Source organism: Cryptotermes secundus, unplaced genomic scaffold (assembly GCF_002891405.2).
Source record: "Cryptotermes secundus unplaced genomic scaffold, Csec_1.0 scaffold508, whole genome shotgun sequence".
NCBI lineage: Eukaryota > Metazoa > Arthropoda > Insecta > Blattodea > Kalotermitidae > Cryptotermes > Cryptotermes secundus.
In genome coordinates, this window is record NW_019733326.1 from 14,396 (window position 1) to 36,432 (window position 22,037).

At 40.2% G+C, this 22,037-nt stretch overlaps 1 long non-coding RNA gene across 3 annotated transcripts; it reads left to right on the top strand.

Annotated features, from left to right (window-relative positions):
- Positions 1-11,230: 11,230 nt before the first annotated feature.
- Positions 11,231-21,291, top strand: LOC111867982. 3 transcript variants are annotated; one of them, XR_004513391.1, is made up of 5 exons: positions 11,231-11,312; positions 12,341-12,497; positions 16,019-16,318; positions 20,086-20,284; positions 20,829-21,291. It is a non-coding gene; the product is annotated as an uncharacterized LOC111867982 (long non-coding RNA). The 3 variants fall into 3 exon arrangements; XR_002843434.2 differs by lacking the exon at positions 20,086-20,284; XR_004513392.1 differs by lacking the exons at positions 11,231-11,312; positions 20,086-20,284 and adding an exon at positions 11,533-11,630.
- The last annotated feature ends 746 nt before the right edge of the window (positions 21,292-22,037 follow it).

Genomic DNA, 22,037 nt, shown 5'->3' on the forward strand with positions numbered 1-22,037 from the left:
CAGCAGTGGTGACGTTCACACTGCCCACTGTAGCTCTCAAGAGTGCAACTTTAGGACACACCGCACTGAACAAAGCAGAGAGACTAACAGAAGAAACAAGCTTCAGTATCCTACAGTGATCGTTAGTTTACAGTGCCATAGATGCCATAATGATATTTCAGTTAATGATCTGCTTCCCATAAGCGTTATAGTTTTTATTGATGTTATGTTTACAATATCATGCACACAACAATTTTGGCACTTGATAGAACTCTTTAAGAGGAATTAGCAGGCCTAAGCCAGTCATTGATGACACCCTTTAAGAGCGTTAGGAGCTCAGCCGACTTGCTGTTCTGTGTTTAGTGTGTGTTGCTTGAGGAAACAGCTCTCTTCAACAATTAGGACTTCTTTTATTCTTGCATAAAAGCTAAATATGATCAATGACATTGAGCCCCAATCTGAATATGAAGAATGTATGGAAAAACATTAGCATTCAGATCAAGTAGGAAATAGTTGAGACTGAAAGGGGTTTTAGAAATGAGTGGTCTTGTTCTTCAATATCGCTTAGTTCATCTCATTTCTACAATAGTTCGGCAGAAGGACAGATTTGAAGTAAGCAGTGTGAAGTATGTCTCAACCTAAAGTTTTAGAGATAGGGGAATGATTGTTTAAATTGAGCGACTTCTTATGATATGGAGTCATGGAAGAGAAATGTGAACTGTATCTATTTGTGACAGAGCTAGAGAGATTTTTGAAGGCTTTAAACCTGAATCATCCAACTCCGTTGGCTCACAGTTTCAACAATTCAAGGCCAACAAAGCATTCTTATATAAATTTAATAAGTAACCAAATATCAGAGTTGTGGTTAGGCATGGGGAGGCTGCAAGTGCAGATGAAGAAGTTGAAGAGACATTTAAAACTGTTTAATATGTAGAATTGTGTGAGTTATGACTTTATGTTCAGTTCTGCATGGTGATTCTGAATTAGTGTCAGGGTTTCCATGGCGAAACCTAAGTATGCACATTGCTTTCTCTTGAAGAGTCGCCATTTTGAGGGATGACATATATTCTCCCAGACATCAATGGGGCAAATACAGCTTTGCCAAATAAAACTTTGAGTTACACTTTCATATTCTGTAAGCAGTTTTATTTTGTTTTTTCCATTTTGAAAATTATAGGCCATGGAAACCCCGACAGTAATTTAGAGTCATTTTGTACATATAATTGCTAGTTAATTTGATGTTGACAGTATGATTGTATTTGAGGAGTTACATGTTTGACAATTGAAGGATGATACCATTTAAAACTCTTGCATTACTCAGAGTTACTGGGTTTTTGGACTCTGCTCATTGCCCAGTATTTCTAAAAACACTAGAGAACACATAGTTTTGGAAAACTGGATCTGTTTCTCCTAGGGGTGTGGGGGATGCACCTGCTCTGTTGGATTTGTTAGGAAGAGGTTACCACAATCAATGAACCTGAATCCAAAAACCCATTAAGTCTAAATGTTATACACCATTGTCACAATGCTTTAGAATATGCTAGTTGCATTACTGTTATGGATAGTGTGTTCACCTGGGTAAGAGTGCTTTCCCTGAAACAAGCAGGTAGTAGTCTTGGTTTGTTTTTATTTTTGTAAAAGCTATCCCTTTAACAGGCCATGAAGGCCCATAGGGTTGTGAGATGTCAAGGTTCCCACATTTTCTAGATGGTTGGCTCACAGATGGTGGTGAGGTTGTGAGCGTTACGTGCTGGCTACCCCTTACCCCCCAGGAAGATTCCTGATACTCATTTCTGTTAGAGGCTGAGTCGACCCCAGGGCCATAGTGCAACTGGAAGGGTTAGGTCAATTGAAAAATCTAGTGCCATCTGGATTCGAACCCATGACCTTCCAGCTTGTAGCAGCACCTCAATCAACTATGCTACTGCATGCATTTTTATAAGCAACGCATTACATTTCAATGTTAGGGCCCTTTTTCCAGTTACTTCACATGTTTGAGAGTAACACATTTCCTTAGAGAAACCCAAATGAATGTTCTTGTATGTGTGATGCCCTACATGGCCTCTGGCGTGGTGTAAGATCCCGTAAGCCTGGAAAATATTATTTACGGTACCATCTGAATAGCAGTGAGACCTGAGAACACAGAATATGACAGCCTGGAGTACAGGCTGAGGGTACCATGGATGAGTGCAGCATGCGTGATGTGGGAACCTTAATGCTGGCTGTTATCCTTGACAGCCACACAGTTTCAGTTTTGAACACTGTGGTGGTGTGAGGATTTGCCAGGGTGGGTCTCTCTAAGTCAATGAGTGCTCAAAAGATCTGTGTTGTTCTGGAGGATACATTGAGAGTTGGGGGATTGTGTGTATGTATTCTGTCCAGGCAGTTACTTTTATTTTGGGCTACATTGTATTATTTGTACATTCTCAGCTTAACACTCTTGCACCCTTGGCAGACTGGTGTTGACTTAAAAGACTCAGCCTACAGTGATCTTATTCAAGGTTGTAGGATTTGAGGTTCTCACAGCAGTGGTTATGAAGAGTACTATCTTGTTGGATATAACACTGTGTAGTCCAGTGAAAATCAATGTCAACCATGTTTCTTCTCACCTGCTCTCATGCTGGTTTCTTGCGGGGCTTATTCTTCTGCCCGCAAGATGGAGGTTATACGTTCCATTGTAATGGTGGTTGACTTTTAATGGACTAGACAGCATTACATCACAGAAGATAGTATTCTTCGTATTGAAGGTTGCTTCCACCATCAGAGAGCAATGTGCATGAGGCAATGTGGGAACTGCAATAGTGGCAGAAAATCCATCCTTGCATTCTGTGTCAAGGAGACTTTGATTAGTTCTTATGCCTGTTAAGGAACCTTTTTGTTGGATGAGTGGTGAATCAAGATGTTAAGCATTACTACGATTGGCCATTCCTGCAACAAAGGGGCATATATCTGAAATCCCAAATTATGTGGTGTATTTGTTTTCATCAACTGGAAAAATGATACTTTGCTTTTATGATTGGATGATAATCATTGGTGGAATGCAGGCATAAATGACAGGCAGGTAGTCTGAGTGCTCTTGCTGGCAGAGAGAACTAAGAGGCTAGGAAAGTTAAGAGATAGACAACAAACAGAGAAGAAAGTACTTAGCGCCCTGAGAGGTGGACACACATACCCAGACAGCACACTGAAGGTAACAATAAGGTCTAAGTTTTGTAGTAACTATATACTGTGCAAACAATAAATATTTTAAGTTATGGTTAGCCTCTGCGTTTGCTTACTGCCCAAGAGCAGGCAGTGTGCTTTACCCCCCGTAGCACCTAAATGTAATTGTGGTTCTGCTGAATAAGCTTGATGATGCAGTAACAGGTTATTTCCTCCACATAGTTCACTGAAGTAATTTCAATTAAAAGTGTTTTATTTAAGCCAGACTCATTGTTTAACCAACATATTATGACTTAATTATTAATTTATGACTTTGTTGATTGATTCATTCATTCTTAGGGTTATAAAAAAAGAAAGATTATTAATAAAAAGGAAAGATCACATATTTACTAGATCTTTCATTTCATGATTTTTAAGTGATGGTCGGAATATTTTAGATATATCTAATGGAAGATCCATGATGATATACACAGGTAAGTCCATAAGTAAGTTACAACTGGATATAGAACTTAAACAAATAAAGAGTTATAAAACGTTCTGGAGTGCACACATACATGTTCCATATTTGTGCTTTGACTGCCAGTGGTATATCTTCCAGTAGCTTTGGCAGATCATGCAAGAAGAGAACTCGGTAGTGGTTGTCTGTAAGCCAATGCGGCAAAACATGCGGGCCTACCAATTACCAACAATCCCTGCCCAGATATTAATGTTGAAGTGCTTCTGGTTTCTGCACAGTGTTCTTTAAGCTGTAACTCAAATTAAAATGTTTCCAGACACATGTTGATCTGGACATTTCTTTTTCTTGTTTTGTATGAGGGTAAGTTACAAATGGATATTGAACTTAAACAAATAAGAGTACTGATTTGAAAAATGCTTTAGTTCTCAACATAATCTCCCTCACAAGCTCCTGAGAACAAAGAGCATAAAATTCTTTGCGCTTCTGTCAGAAGCAGGCCGTGACTTCCCTTTCTACAGCCTCATTGTGGGAAAATGTTCAGCCGAAAGATGAAGTTTAAGATGGCCGAACAAATGGAAGTCGCTTGAAGCAAGGTCAGGGCTATTACAGAGGATGCTCGAGGACTTCCCACTTGATATTTTACATCGTCTCATTTGCCTTGTTGGCAGTATGGGGACGCGCGTTGTCATGCAAGAGCAACACCCCTTTGGTGAGGAGTCCTGGTCGCTTCCGTTGAATGGCCTTACAAAGTTTCCTGAGGATGTTACAGTAGGAGTCTGCATTTACAGTTTGACTTGAGGCTGGAATGCTGTGAGCAGTATGCCTTCGTGATCCCAGGAGACTGTGAGCATCACTTTCCTGGAGGATGGTGACACCTTGAACTTTTTTTTGGCGTGCTACGCAAATTGTTTCCACTGCATTGATGCATGCTTTGTCTTGAGCTGGTAATATTGAACCCAAGGCTCATTACCTATGACATTTCAGACTAGCATATCTTGTCCATCATGGTAGCGATTGAGTTGCTGTAATGCCACACCATTCTTTGCATTTTATGTTGTGGAGTCAGCATGCGTGGCACCCATCATGTACAGACTTTGTGAAAACCTAACCTGTCATGCATTATGAGGAATCCCATTCCATGTGAACACACCTGGTTCTGACAGCAGCCCAAAGAATTTTATACTGCTGGTTTTCAGGGGCTTGTGAAATGATGGGACAAGTGCCTCAGTGGACAGGGAAATTATGTTGAGATATAAGAGCATTTTTTGAATCAGTACTCTTTATTTGTTAAAGTTCTATATCCATTTGTAACTTACTTATTGACTTACCCTCATACATTCTGCAGTCCAGCTGTAGAAAATTAGAATATTTTAGTGTACAAGTAAACACATTTCATTGCTTTCTAGCAGTAAAGACCTTCTGTGGGTAATTTGTAGCATTACATAGCATTAAAGTATGTTTTGTTGTAACAAAAAGTGGGTGTAATATGCGAAATATAGGTATGGATTTAGTTTCACATGGTCACTGTATTAGTACAAGTATAATTGACGCATGAATGACAGTTTTAATTTCTCCTGTTTGTATTATAATGGCCAGTCACTGCAGTCTTACCTGACTCGAGAAGCTCACGTACTCTGCAAACCCATATGCATTCTTTATATGTATTTATGATTGGCAATCAGTGAAGTCATGGTCTGAAGCTGATGTTGCCAATTGGATGACAGTGTCATGAATCTCTTTACAGAATTATAACAAGAAGATGTGAACAATATAAGACATGAAACCAGCAGGCATTTCGTGAATAAAAAGAAGGAATATCTGAAACATAAAATTGATGAGCTTGCAATGAACAGTAAGAAAAAGAACATACTTATATAGAAGAATAAGCGGCCTCCGTAGTCTAGAGGTAACGTTCTCACCTCATGACTCGTGGTACGCGGGTTCAAATACCCAGGGGAGGTCGTCAAATTTTTAAGGGCGGAAAAATTCAGGGAACAAGTCCCCCGGGAGGGACTTTAAGCTGTGTGTCCCGTGTCATAACTTTACGGCACGTAAAAGAACCTCATATCCCCAAAGGGGATCACAGCCAAATTCCAGGACGTTTCCCGCCCAACATTAGTCTCTAAGGCCTCTGATAGATGGGGGAAGCATTATAGACACTGCTAAGCAAGTGGCCGAACTCGCTTGCTCGGCAGGACTGCTGGTACGCACCATTTATCGGTAGGGTAAAGAGACTGGTAGAATATCATAGAGGGAAGCACAGTAGATTAAACTGGTTGCGGTGCATGGGGAAACCCACCCTCTCTAAATAACTAACTAACTATATAGAGGAATAAATTACTTTAAGAGGGGTTACCAAGTTAGAAGTAATTTAATGAAGGATGAGAATGGTGTGCAGCTTGCAGATTCCCATAACATTTTGAATGGTGGAAAACCTACTTCTCTGTTATTGAATGCAGATAGGTTCAGTGAGATGAGGCAGATAGAAATACAGACAGCTAAGCCATTAGTACCTGAGCCTAATCCTTTCAATGTTGAAATTGCTGTCGCAAAGTTGAAAAGGTATAAATTGCCAGGTAGTGATCAAATCCCGGCAGAACTGATTTAAGCAGTAGGTGAAATATTACTAATTCTATTAGGAATACAAAACAATTGCCTGATCTTTGGGAGGAGTCTAGTCTTGCACAAATTCACAAGAAGGGCTGTAAAAATGACCAGTAATTATTGTGGGATATCACTGCTATCAATTTCATACAAAATTGTATCTAATATCCTCTCAAGGTTAAGTCCTTGTATAGATGAAATTATTAAGGATCATCAGTTTGGGTTGCAATGTAACATCAACTACTGATTAGATATTTTGCATTTGTCAGATATTGGAGAAAAAATGGAAGTACAATGAGACAGTACATCAGCTATTTGTAGACTTCAAGAAAGGCTATGATTCCATTAGGAGGGAAGTATTTTACAATATTTTTACAGTTTTCATTGCCCAAGAAACTAGTTATGCTAGTAAGGAGGTGTGTGGGATATGATTTGGCATAACCATCTAGTCCAGTTTTAATAGAGTAGCAACATTGGTAACTTAGCAACAGCCTTTATCCTTGTATTCTCATAGTGCCACACTGTTTTTCCAAATTCAGCAAGTAGGTACACTCTTGAGACACAAGTCATAGTTTGCAAATGCCCCAAACACCCTCCTGAGTACTAACTAGGAAAAAAGAGAAAGAATTAATGAGGTATTGTTATTGTTCAAACAGTGTATGTATAGATAAAGTGTCAATTATGGTAAGTTCTGTGCCTTCCCAAGCTGTTGCGCTACTCGCCTGCAAATGCTGCTAGCCAGTGGAAAAAAAAAAAAGTAAGGCCACCCCTGAAGAAAGCAGTCTTCTGGGATTTGGCACCGTGTATATGTGGTGTTAACCGACGTTTCGGAGGAACGTATCGCCTCCATCTTCAGGGTAGAAGAAAAAATATATAAGAAATCTGCAAGCAAAGAGACTGTGAGAACCGGTAAAAACAGGCTGTGGAAAAATACACAGCTATGTGAGAGCAGCGAGGGAGAAGGGGGAAGGGCAAGTATACAAGTGAAAGCAGTAGTGCGGGAGGGGTAGGGGAAGAGAGCTGGGACAAGCAGGGTTTTTGTGTAGGGGAGAGAATGGCGGGGTTGAAGGCTGGGCACCACCCGTGAGCTGAGGGGTGGGGGTTGTTATGTTGGTTGGTCATGGCCTGTGTGGCCTGGATCTGGCGTCATATCCCGGTGGGGGTTTTTTAAGAGAACAGATGAGAGGTTTCCAAGACTTGCTGAGACAAACCCCCCCCCCCTCTCTGTTCATATTTCCTGGATGCAGTTCAATCTCAATAGCCTCCCTAATAATGCGATCCATATAGCGGGTCTTGGTGGTGAGGATGGAGGTATTCTGAAGCTGAATTCGGTGTCCCAGATCGATGCTGTGTTGAGCTACGGCCGACTTGTTCGGTTGTTCGAGACGGATGTGCCACTGATGCTCCTTCAACCTCATGTCCACGGAGCGGCCTGTCTGCCCAATATAGACCTTCCCGCACTCGCATGGGATACTGTATACACCTGGTGTCCTTAGGCCTGGGCCATGCTTTACTCCCCAGGAAAATTATTTAATTAATTCCTGGTACTCATTTCTGTTAGAGGCTGAGTGAACCCCAGGGCCCATAGTGCGGCTGGAAGTATTAGTTCAATTGAAAAAGTCCAATTACCTCATCAGGACTTGAACCCGCGACCTTCCGGCTTGTAGCATAGTGCCACAAGCAGTGGCTGTTTTAAACATAGGCAACCTAAGATTTTGCTTCAGGGCCTGAATCACTCACAAAAATGTGCCTTCTGATACAACAGAGATTGAAGTAGGAAAACATTTTAGGATAACATTTGGACATAATTTTTGTTTCACTTCTATGCATGTAACTTTTGATGTAACCAAGTTTTTGACACTAAACTTTTTTTCCCCTTTTGCTTTGTTTCATTAATCTCTGCCTTTCAAAATATATTTTTTTAGGTTTAATGAAGGATAATAATAAACATAGAGGGAAAAAATGGGTATCACAAATTATAAAAAGACCCCCCTATAAAAAAGAAGACCCTTGCCTCTGAGATTAAGAAAATTAAACAGTTGACAAGCTTTCTTGCTGCCTCAGCACAACCTGGAAAAGATGTGGAAGAAAGTGTGGGTGCTACACCTGTCTGTCCAAGACCATTTGCTTGAAACTGCAGCAGAAAATTTGACCAGTCTGACCTATTGTCTCAAGTCTTCGGAGTCATCAGTTTCATCTGCTGTTGATTTACATCCTAAATTTAATACTGATCAGCAGCAAGCATTGAGCAGTAGTATTGCTTTAGTTTTGGATGATCCAGCATTATGGCCAGAGTGAGCAAGTAAGGGTCAACCTGACTGAAAAAGGATTAACTCACATTAAGTATTTTATTTATCTGCCGATGAAACTGGTCACTATTTTAATGTTGTCTATTATATTATAAGAAGTCTTCGTAATGGCGAAAAAGTTTCCAGATGTTAGCTTGTATATTATATTGAAAATAATACAGTATTTTGCTTTTATTGCAAGCTATTTTCCAACTTAAAAACTTTGCTATAATCTGGTTGGGATTGCTCAGATTGTAGAAATAAAGGCCAAAATTAAAAGAGCATGATAATGTCTCCAGATCATGTTAACTGCATGCAGAAATGGAGGACTCCTATAGTCCACTTGAATGCAAATGCTACTATCGACAGTTCTCATCTGAGATCGATTGAAAATGAAAAGGGACACTGGCATTCATTGCTTGATTGTTTATTTACTATTGTTCAAATGTTGGTTGGAAAATCATCAGCCTTTTAATGGTCACCATGGGCACCTTTATGTGCCCAACAGTGGAAATTTCTTGTCCCAAGCAGAGCAACTTGCAAAATTTAGTCCAGCCATGAAAGATTTTCACATTGTAACAATATATATCTACTGCTATCCTCATCTATGGGACAAAAATTGAATGCTGAAACTAAAATCATATACACATGAGGAGTCTGTGATTTTATACCAACTTTCCTTGTGAGTTACTAATCATATTCCTGACAAGGGGAGTTCATAATGAAGAAATATCCAAAATGGTTTGGCTGATCAGATTTATTACACATACCATATGAGCTCATTTCTTTGTATTTCCTATACCTGTTGTTACTTTCAATTTCCAAAACTCTAGCTTTGTCCTGGGAAGCCAGGATAGCGTAGTTGGTATAGTGACTGGCTACAGGCTGGATGTCTGTGTAGTTGGAATTCGAGTCCTGGTAGGGTCAAGAATTTTCTCTTCTCCACACCATCCAAAATGGCTCTAGGGCCTACCCAGCCTCCTGTCCAATGGATAACAGGGGCTCTTTCCTCAGGTGTAAACAGCCGGGGTGTGAAGCGGACCACTCACCTCAAACTGGTGCTGAGGTCACGAATTTTTATCTATACATCCATTCCCCCTACACCTTCATGGTGTAGGGCTTAAGTAGTTGAACAGAGGGACAACTTTACTGTATCTTTACCTAGCTTCATTCCTGCCTATCTTATAACCATTTTCACAGGGATTTTGGGTTAATTCTGCTTATTTAATTAAGCACAGGACTTTGCCTTTCATGTCCAGCTGTACCAAGAAGAAAATAGAACAGTGGTTACAAAAAAGAGAATCCCACTGGATGATGACATGCTGAAACCTACATTGCATCAGTTCATTAAGCATTAGAACCCACATAAAGTGCACTATACTCAGTAAATAAAATAGTGGAAAGTTACGGGCCCAAAACACTGCCACCCTATTGCCCTGACTTAAACCCAACAGAAAATATCTGAGCATAAGTTGAATGTCACATGCATCATGAAATGTTGGTCATAATATGCAAGATGTAAAAAATATTTCACAGTTTGGTTGAAGAAGGCTGGGGGGCACGTATGAGCACGTGAAGAATTTGCAGAACACGTAACATGACAAATGCAACTTCTTACAATGCAGTCACCTCTATCACAATCAGTTTACGAGGTGTGGAAAGTGGAGTATTGAAGAAGACAAGCTCAGATGTGCAGGACAAAGAAATGGATAGCATCTCAGTTGTGACATGGAGCAACAATTGGAGCAGGGAATAGCTCACTTATGCTGTGCAAGCTCAAAGAAAGTCACTGCTCTCCAGGTCTCCTCTTGTTCCTACTATCTCTCATTTCAACATAATTCCCTTTCTACGACATTGCTCAGACTCAGAGATATTTTGCAACCTATATACACATATGATGGTAGTACTTGATAAGAGGTAAGCACTAAATAAGGAAAAATGTATTTATATAGAAAACAGATGTAAACGAAGAAGAGAAAACGCGCAAAGAGCCAAATAACGGGAGGCGTGAACAAAATAACAAATAATACTATGATAATAAAATAATAATATGAGTAATATGCTATGAGTAGGTTAGCACCTCAATTGTGGTAAGCCTGCTTCTTTCCAATTTTTTGTTCTACCCTAAGACACTACAGAAACTTGGTGATGAAAGCACCTTGAAATAACAAAGAAATATACTGTAACTGGAACAGAATAATATTTAGTATTGTACTTGGCCAATCCAATGATTGTTATGTGGACGCGATGCAAGTCCTGGCTTCATCGCATTATTCATAAATGGTGCAGTTAACTGTACAAATAGTAAGGATTTGTGTGTTACACGCAAGAAATTTCAACTTTCAGTTGTCACATTGGAAAGATTATTAGGTGAGTCTAGCTAATCAAAATCCGAAGTGGTTGTTAGTCTCTGTCTTAGGGGGCCCATACACATACGAGTCCGACTCGGCTTGGGTTCCAGTGAGCCAAATTAATCTGTGTGGGGGGGAAACTAATCCGAGCCGGACTCGTACGTCGCCTTAGGCTTCCAGAAGGATCATACAAGTAGAAAGCAAATCATGCCTTAAGTCAGTAATACACTACAGCGTAGCACACGAAATATTTTCCAAAATTTTTGGATGTAAAGGGCAAGTTGTTGAAGAAAGTTTTAATCACGCGGGTGAATAGTCTACTTCATGGGAGATTCCACTAGGTTGCGTGTAATTACCATGTTGCAAACCGTTGTACATTCCGGTTCAAAATTGGACCTATAGGGGAAACGGAAGTGCAACGATAAGAAGGAATAAGAAGAAGATGGTTGGTGTTCGGCGGTGTGGTTAACGGTATGTATTTAAAAATTGTTTCGTTGTAACATAGAGTCATTCGTGCCTCCTGAGATATCGATTTTATAACTTTGTGGAACTTAGATTTATAATCTACTTTCAGGCATGGAAATAACGTCTATATTCTAAAACTTGTCTCTATATGATTGATTTTACCGGCACACAATGGGCCAGTAAGAAAGATGTTGTGTCTGTGGGTGTAGCTAGTTAGGCAGATAGAATTGAAATTTCACAACTTTCCGAGGAATCGGGCACGTGTAATATAGCTGTTCCAGAGCGGCCATAGCTGCGGGCTGGACAGCCGGAGTTCGATTGATGGTAGGGGTAAGAGATTTATATTTTATCCATAGCGTCCAGACTTGTCCTGTGACCCTCCCAGCTGCTGTCCAATGGGTACAGGGACTTTCCCTGGGGGCACTGCGACCTTCAATGATCTATTGAAGCCCTTGGATTGTCCCTTTATTAATCCTACACTTTTAATAAAGTTCAGGACCCTGCTTATGGGGACATCATAAAAGTAAAAACTGACCGAAATGATGAATTCTGGAATAAGCTATGGCCTCACAGTCACTCAGGATGTGTGCGGCTGATTATGCACACCTCATTATTGAGTATTGGAGGTGGGATATCTCATTCAGTATAACATTGAGCTGTGGGCTTGATGATTGGGGTTCAGATACTGACAAGGGAAACGTTTTTCTCTTCTCCACAACTCTGAGACTGGTTCTGGGGCCCACACAGCCACCTATTCAGTGGGTACCATTGGCAGTTTCCCAGGGGGTACAGTGGCCATGGCATGAAGCTGACCACTCACCTCTAGTTGCTGCTGAGGTCAGGAATGGTGGAGCTATACCTCCAATATGACTTCATGGAATAGTGCTTGACTAGTGCACATGGATGTTTTTGGCATTTATTACTATCGCCTCTAAACAGCATGAGGGGCAAGGCGAGAGGTGTTTGCTTCACACTCTTCCTGAAATGGAATCATGGAAAGGTATTGTCTACTTAAACTTTTTATACCATTACAGTGTAACGTTATAGAAGCATTTGAAGATGCTGGAAAAACTTGGGAAGCTGTAATGGGAACTCCAGGCCATTCAGCAGCTGCAACTACTGAAGGTCTGTAGTCCTTCCAGATGGAACATGATGGGTGTACATTTTCATTACATCCAGTCAGTTTTACAGGTGAGTCAGGTGTTGTGTAGTGGAATAAGAGGAAATCAACTGTTAATGCCTATTTATAATTTATTGTGAATTAAGTGTCCCTAGAACAGCCAATTTGAAAATATCATATGGAGTCCCATCATCAACATAGAAATTTTCTCAAAATATTTTGTATGTCATCTGTTAGTCAGAGCTAGTCAGAGGTCAGTTGAAATGGTATTGTGTCCTACTCAGAGCGTCATGTAGGTCAGGATATAATCATTCTTTTTTGCAAAGTACATAGTGATTGCCACTTTAGAAATGAGTGTCTGTCCCAAGGAATGTTCAGTGTTCAGATTGTGTTTATGTGCCACATTAAAGTTTTCTTTTTAATTTGAGGCATTTTCAAAGAAATAGAGATTACTTCATATTATCTGTGAGATCAGTGTTGGGAAATATTGTATGAACACAAAATACAAAACCGCTTGTAATCTACAGTTCTGTTATCTGGGATATATCACCATGCCATCCATCATAAGTGTAACGTTTCAGAGGAACATGTATGCCTCCATCTTCAGTGTGGAAGAATAAACCAAGTAAGAAACCAGCATGAAACAGAGAGCAAGCAGAGCAGAGCATGTGGCTTGCAGAAATGTAGGATTATATAAAACAGCTGGAACCTTGGACCCCAACCCATCAGTTCCCTGTCAGCTAGTCAGGGAAACCTACAAGAGACAGGAGAGCAGTGACAAGGTTTGGCCCATGAAAGGCCAAGTCATGGAAATCTATCAACTCCTTGAAACATTACATATGCCTGCAAACTGCCCACGTCAGTGCACTAACCTTATCCTCTTTGGCAACCATCAACCCTAAGATTTCTGGCCTTCCTGCACTGTGCATGTGTATACAACCCACACACCTACAACTACTCTCACTTGTGTGTCTGTATGGGCCAACCAGTCCTGTCAAGAGGCAAATCTAGTCACTGTTCTCATGTTGGCTTGCTGTTTTTAGAGCCAATAGGACCTGATGGGTTGGCTTCTAAGCTTCCTTTTTTTGTAACCATACATTTTCACAAGCCGAATGCTTTACTCAGTGCTGGTTTCTTGCTTCACTTCCTCCTCAGCTCAACATTGGTTGACTTCAACAGAGTACACAGCTTTATGTCCTTAAAGATAGAACTCTTGATAATGACTGCTGTCAGAACTTGATGCATTCCTGAACATGGGAAGTTTTTTCTTGATGTTTTGTTGTTACGTGCTCTCATACCACAGACCAAATCAAGTATGCCCAAAAATATTAAATTTATTCTGTATTGTTGTCAGCGTGTACGATAGCCAGGTATTGCTTTATAGTTTCTGAAGGGCATCCATTGCCTACTTTCAGTGACTGTAATTACTTGAGTAAACTGCTGTGACCATTTCCCTGTGGAGAAACTTCAGCTATATTGTAAAATTGTGGGTGTAGTCTGTTTCTTTCATAAGGAACTAGGTTTTTCTTCCTGCCATTTTGGTTATATATCTTTGCTCATTCTTTGCCATATACATGTAAAGGTATAGTCCCTGTGCTTAATTAATTAATTAAACACTAAGTCATGAAGGAATGTGGGACAGTGGATGTATGGCTCCACAGTTTCTTGACCTTGGCACTATTTGGGGGTGAGTGGTCAGGTTCACGCCCCAACTGCTTTATCCCTGGTACCCATTGGATAGGAGGCTGGGTGGGCCCCAGAGCTAGTCTGGAGAATGTGGAGAAAAGAAAATTCTTGACCCTACCAGGACTCGGAATTCCAACCTCTCAGTTATCCAGCCCGTAACCAGTTGCCATACTGACTACCCTATCCTGACTCCTGCCAGATACATTGGCTGGTGTTTATTAATTATGTCATGTGGCAATGATTAAACACCTGCATGCTTATGGTTTTTTATAAGTGTTTATGAGAGATTGTTCCGAGTAGTTCCAGTATCTAACGTAGGGGTAGGGGGCTTCTGCATATGTGCTGAGGAACAAAATATGGGCCTGTGATGACCAGTCATTAATTAAAGGTCAGTAATTTGAGTGTTATTCCTTCCTTAAGAAAGGAACCATATCCTAGACGGTCCCTTTCATAATAATCTTTATGAACTCCCGGTTCCCTGTAGCCTGAAGATGGTTGTTGACCCTTGGTCTTGGCCTGCGACTTTGTAGTGTGAAATCTGGCACTGTTTGTGTGTTCCTTGTGTTAAGAGCAGAGTCCTCGAGATGTTTGTATAGTTAGGTAGTAAACCATCTGAATTTAAAGTCCAGGCTAGATTCAGGATAACATGTCATTTGTACTCTTTAAGAGTTTTTAACTTTGTATACAAAATCCAAGTTAAGATTGAGATTATCTTATTCATACTAAAATCTGATAGACAAGATAGACACAGGAGAACTTTTATTCTAAAGGTTGTAAAATTCAAGAACTCACCCACGAAGACTGTTGCTAAACAATCCATGAGCTTGCAGACATTGTTGGGATCAGTTATTGAGTTTGCCAGGAGATCTTAACAGAAAATTTGAACATGCGCAGCATTGCCACGAAGTTTGTTGCCCGTCTCTTGACAAATGATCAAACAGCAGCTTGTATCTCTAGGATCATGAAGGGTGATGAGAGTTGGATTTACGGTTATGATCCAGAAACAAGGCAGTGATCATCGCAGTGGAAGAGCCCCCAATCACCAAGAACAAAAACGTGCGGCAGATCCAGAGTTCAACAAAGAGCATGCTCATTGTTATTTTGACATGAAGGGGATTGTTCACCGGGAATTTGTTCCTACTAACACTATGGTCAACTCTGTCTTTTGAGATGCTTGAGAGAAAATGTACAGTGAAAAAGACCAGAACTTTGGCGCAATCACAACATGACTTCCACAGTGCTTCTGAAACGTGGAAAAATGATGTGATCTCTGTGTACTTCCCAAGGAGACTATTTTGAATGAAATGGCAGCCAAAATTAAGTGAAGCCAGGATTTCTCTTTTGACCTAGTCTGGGAACTTTCCGATAGCACTTCTTATGACTTAGCGGAGGTGTAACTCCCTGCATTCTCATCTTCTGCACTAGGTTGGCATAAGTGGTAAGCTTCACATCCAGGCCAATTTATGCCTAGGGAAAGAACCATCGGCACCCACTGGGTTGGAGACCAAAGTGACCCCAGAGTAGGTCTAGACATTGGCAGAAATCGCTGGCCCTCTTCTGTGGAGAGAAATATGAATTTGAAGAAAATGTCATGATATTCACAGTTGTAAATGATGTTTCACTAAATATCCGGATGATGAAATATGTGGGGGATGTGACATGCATGGATGTAATGATCTTAGTAGGAAGACTTGTAGGAAATGAGTCCATAGAGAAGTGAATATTAAAATGTACTTTAAAATAGGATTGATCGAGCCCAGAATAGGGACCATTCTTGGGTATTTGCAGATGTACCAACATAAAATGCAGGGAAATTTTTTGCTGTAGTAGAGCATGTCAAGGAGGGCTCTGTTGCAGGGAGTTAGTGAACTGCATTGTGTGAATTCTGTGGTCCATAATTTTGCAGATAATTAAGAGTGAGTGCCAGTACTGCTGGAGCAGCAACTAACCATGATGTACACCTGCAATATTGACAACGGAACAGGTCATGGTAAGGGCACCACGTGTCAGCAGAGGCTTCATGGCAACATCTTGACATCCCACTGAAACCCAGTAGAACAATCAGGGTGAGAACACTTTTAAAGCAGCTTTCTACTCAACAAGAGGTCCTATTGAGGGATTTTTGTTGTGTTACATACATTGCTTCTTGGATGGAAGAGGAGATGCAGTTTCATGCCTTTTGGAGTTGCTGTTAACTCTGCTGTAGGTAAGTAGGTACAGTGGTCATTATCTATTAATTCATTCCAGATGTTATTCATATGTCTTTTGTTTGCAATGAAATGAACATGAACACCCTGCTTTGAGTGTTGGTGTCAGTGTACTATTTGCCAGCATTGCTATGGTGGAGCAGTTGAGAGGATGGAGCAAGGTGCATGCAGTGTCTTATTGTCTTAGGTAGGAACTCTGGGCTCATTATAGTAATTGCACTGCAATGTATGGTAGCCTAATTAATAAGAAATCAAACCAAAATATAATACTTAGCCAAATAATAGACAGTAACAGTGTAGTTATAAATCCACAAGCATATGGTAACAGAATTGAAAAAGTAATACCTAAAATTTAGCTTCATAGGTAGAAAAAAGAGATGGTCATACCAGATCTACAAAGGAGTTTATTCACTGTATATAGATATCATTTTGCATTAATTTACCATAATCAGACAGCTTTGAAAAATCCTACTACAAGGTTTGGTTTTAAAAGTAAAACGTACGAAGCAGTGGACATACAGCTTCATACATTTGTAACTTCATGAACAGTTAGCTTCATTCCTTGGCTGCATCTGCTACCCACTGAATGGGAGACTGAGCGGGCCCCCGGAATAAGTCTGGACATTTCGGAGAAGAGAGAAATCTCTTGCTTTTGTCCAGAATCAAATCCTGATTCCACAGCTGTCCAACACATAGCCTTATGTATGTTCCATAGGTTTTCAAAATTTTGCTGCACACCCTTTTGTTAATAAAATATTTTCGAAAAACCTTTGGAACATACAACAATTTTTTTATAACATATGTTTTTAATTTACAACTGGGAAGTTGACGTTAAATCTACCCAATATTTTAGGAATAACGTTAAATCTACCCAATATTTTAGGAATGGGTGGATATGCTAGCTGGCCAGAAGTGGCATACAGTCAGGTACAGTTTTTATCCTCATGTAATGTTTTGCAATATTTATGTTTTGATATTTCATTTTTGTGCCTGCATATCTTGACAACTGGTTGACACAGGCATGTAGATGGAAATAGAAGTAGCTTCTTCTAGGATGTGGCGCTGTATAGAAATTGTGTTAACCAACGTTTTGGAGGGACCAGCCACTTGCTCACCTTGGTTCATTGCTCATGGATTTCTTATACCCTGAAGATGGAGGCAGTACATTCTGCCAAACCGTCGGTTAACACAATAACTGCACGACGCCACATCCCAGAAGACTGCTTTCTTCATAGCTGCACTTCAGATTTGCAGAAACTCTTTCTTTAAACCAGTCTAAAGTTAATCACAAGAACAATAGTGTATGTATCTTTGAAAGCCATCTCTGTTAAAATGTCAGTTCCTCATTCTCTTAAAATTTGTGCTGTGCGAGAGGGAACATAAACAAGTTTCGTAACAGTTGAAAACATACAACAGGTTTGAATGCCAGTTAACAATATTCAACTTTTTTTAACACGTGGCCACAAAACTCTATTTTGTCTAAGAAAGATCAGATTTTTCACTTGCTGAGCCAGTTGTAATAATGTACATTTTAATGATAAATTTTAGTTCATTTTGTATGTCTACTAGATATGCTAATGTCTGGAGCCACGCATTGTCATGGAAATATAGTGAAAGCTTAAATGTGTGATCAGCACAGAGTAACAGATTATCTGAAAATGCACAAACCAAAATTCTTGCCTCGCAATAATTATCAAACCGTCATGTGTAGCAGTAGCAGCACTGTATAACTGCTGCACATTTTATCACAGCGCACTGAGATTTCTTGAAATCAGGAGTTACAATTTTCACAGCCTTGTAAGACACAGTTTTCAATACATGTGGAATTTTTTGCGCAGTAAGAATTAGGAAACACGTGGCAACTTTTTTAAGAATAATGTGAACACAGTCTACAGTTGTAGACCAATTAGGCATTTTTCAAAAGTGTTATTTTTCTTTCTGTCATGAAGCTACATTGGCAAATGATGGGGCCCGCTCATTATCCTGACTACACACCACTGGATTTCTGTTTTTAGTGCAGAACTCTAAATGGCATTGTGTACCAGGATATGACTACACCAGAAATTATGTGACAATGTTATTGATTAGTATGCTACCATGAATGTTCAAGGCAGTCGTTCAGCTGATTGTAACTTAACACTCACTCAGTAATAAATGCTGAGAGCACTTTTTGTAAATCCTTTTATTTGCTCAATATACCAAGTGATTCATTCAGATCAATATTTCAGATATTTGATTTATGTTGCATATTGTTGCATTCTATTATCAGAATAGTACTTTGTGATAATAGTTTTGAGTTTGTCAAACGGAATATATAGTGTCATTTAAAAAGGTGCTAATGGCCTAAACATCTCACTACCAAAAAATTGTTGTAAACAAAGTGTATACAGTGTGGTGTCTGCTTCGACACCAAATAACCTTTGTGTGAAACATTTATTTTATTTGATACTAAATATGGAAGTTATTTCAAGTTATCAGGATAAATGGGACAAACTGTGTATTACTCAGAAAAAGCATGACCACTGTATTGCATGCAATGCAGAAAGAACTTCTGGTTACTGGCTGTAGGTGGCACTGATTCTTTTGGTGAACTTGCATTTTTCCAAGCTGAAACAAAATTTGTGCGAAAGCTGTCCATAATGTGATTCCTCATTAAAGGAACACGTCAGAGTATTGTACAATGTCCTGTGATATTCAGAGTTCAAGATGCACGTCACCTTCAAATGGCATATGCTATCAAATGATCAAATGATAAACATCTTGTAGTTACGATAGGTGCTTGAAGTGGCATGTGTCCCTTTCAGGGCAGACATCAGTGCATCACGCAACATTCTTTTGAACATGCCTTAACATGTTTGTATCGACTATTGTCATACTGTGGGGGCACACGTTACCGTAGCTGGTTGAGGCACTATGCCACAAGCTGGAAGCCCAGTGAGGTAATTTGATTTTTCAATTGATCCAGTCCTTCCAGCCGCACTATTGCCTTGGGGTCTACTAAGTATCTAACGGAAATGAGTACTAGGAATCTTCCTGGGGGTAAATGGCTGCCAGGGTGTAAGGCTGGCAATCCTACTGCCATCAATGGGCCGAGGTGAACTTCAGTGTCTCAACCCTGTGAGTGTCCACATCCTATTACAAGGATTGCTTTACCTTTTACCATGGTCATACATGTTTGAAGCCTTGCCATAAGATCTTTCATGGTCTTGGGAGGGACTTTGTAAATGTGCTCCTTCAGGTGTCCCCATGGGTAAAAATGCATCAGTTCCAGCCAGTGAACAGGGAGGTAATGCAATTGGCCCTCAACATCAGTCCACCTTCCTGGATATGGACATCTTCCTCATGGGAAACTGGAGCTGTATCGTGCTGAAACTACAACTCTGCCTTACAGCTAGAAGCACAACTTAAGTAGCCCCAAGAGAACAGTTTCCAGCAAATCACTATCATTAAGGAATCGGCCTGTCAGTTAGCAGGTACGCAATTATTACAAATACTGATGCTGAAGTGGACATGATACGTTCACTAATGGCTCTAGGATCATCCCATGACTGTTGTAGATGTTTAATGCGCCCTTGTGCATAAAATATGCTTCATCTATCCACAGAATGTTACATGAAAAGAGCTCATCTGCAGTAGGTTGATATAGCCATTTGCAGAATTACATCTGAAGGGGAAACATCCAGAAACAGGTCATGAAGTTCTTCAAGGACCCTCAGTTGTGATAATACCAGTTCTTGTGTTATATGCTGTGTCTCTTGTCCCACAGCTGCAATTACGGCATCTTTATTGGCTGGTTGCCCATACAATCTGTGAGTGACTTGCGTTCACATGTGCCGAAGGTGTTACATTTCCTTTCTCACCGAGACCCTGCTCCAATTGTGGGAAGACGTTTAGCACCCAGATGACATCAACCAAAATAACATAGCACATATTACCAGGAAGCAGTACCAACTTAACTATTACAGGTACCTAGGGTTAAGAACGTGGCACAATATTCATTGTGTATGTATTCCATGATCATTTGATATCGGCTGGCCCAATGTGCGCTGCATCTTGAGTGCACCCAATAGCGCGCTGTGTATCATGACAACTTCTAAGTAGTATGGTTACAAATTCAGTTGTTAACAGGTATCATGAAAACTAAGCTTATCAGGACGTATTTTGTATAACCTTTGTACTCATTATCTAACAAGAAATCGCACTGGACAGCTTGTGCACAAATTTCGTTTCAACCTGTATTTTTGCATATTACTCCATTGCTGAACAGCTGTAAGCTGTTACTCTGTCATTCTTAAAACCCCATGCATGTATATATATATATATATAACTGTACATGTCCATCTCTGGCTGCCACCCACAGACATTGTTTACCCAGACAGCACGAATCCTAGATATTAATGGTAAGTACAGCAGCTTTATCCTTTTGGAGGGAGAACTCTGGGAAATTGTTAATATTGCTCTTACATGCACGGATTTCAGTCCAAATAACTTTCCTAACCATTTTTCTAGGTATGTTTGGAATCGTGCAGCATGCATATTTTCTTTCTGGTCCATCCACATGCAAGAAGCATAGAGCCACTAAACCGATTTTTATGGAACTTCATATTGAAGAAGGTTCAGTTTTCACATATATCAGAGACAGTTTCACGTGAGGACTTATATATTGTTTCTGCATATTGTATACAGTATATATTGAAAGGGTAAATGTTTTGAAAAGGCGTGAAAGGAAAATGGACACATTTTTCGCATGTTACAGGTTCTGATATTAAACGAAACATTTCTTATGAGTACATTTCCTAACGTGCATATTCAGCAGTTCACCATGACCTGAACACAGTTACATTTCAAAAGAAAGTTTAAATTGAGATTAGAATGAAAAAGTTGTTCTAGTAGATGTTTTTTTTTTTCTCTTCTCAGTGCTTGAAATATTTCCAAAGTCTTGACTTAGTCTCACCTTGCGGGTTCGATCCTGGGTGTGATCATGTGGGATTTGTGGTGGACAAAGTGGCGCTGGGGCAGGTTTTCTCCGAGTACTTCGGTTTCCCCTGCCAATCTTCATTCCACCAATTGCTCCACAATCACCCTGACCTATCATCTGGGGCTGGTACAATAGGCCAGAAGTGGCCGCAGTACAAGGGACTTAGTCCCACCCCACTAGCAATAAAAAAAATAATAGTCTCACCTTGGGCTAAGAATGTTGTTCTTGCATATGACTGGAAAGTGAAATTGCTTCTTAACATTTAACATCCGAAATACACTGATCTGTACACTGAAGAGAATGAACATTGCAGCTAAAATACCCCATTTGTGCATTCAGGCATTTAAACTCCACCAATGGAAGCACACGCGCACGCCATTAGTAAAAGCATAAGCACAGTCCTAAATATTTATTTTTAATAGTAAAATTCAATGTACATACCGTTTGGGGGGTGGCGATTATCTGCTTCATGTATATACCGGCTTCAACCTCCCCCCCAGCGTCATGCAACTGAATTTCGCCTTTGTATGGTATTCCTCGAAGTACCCGAGAAATTGCAGTCCCCCATCACATTTCTCGCACTTTGTGTGGTTACTTCTCATCTTCCCATGTGCAGAACAAATGCTGCAGTTCATCTTTTGGCTGAATAGGTTGGCCAGTGATGTCGATTGGCTTCTAGACGATGACAGAGCAGGAGGTCAACCTACAGGCCCGATGGGGGCAGTGATGACATGTAGCGT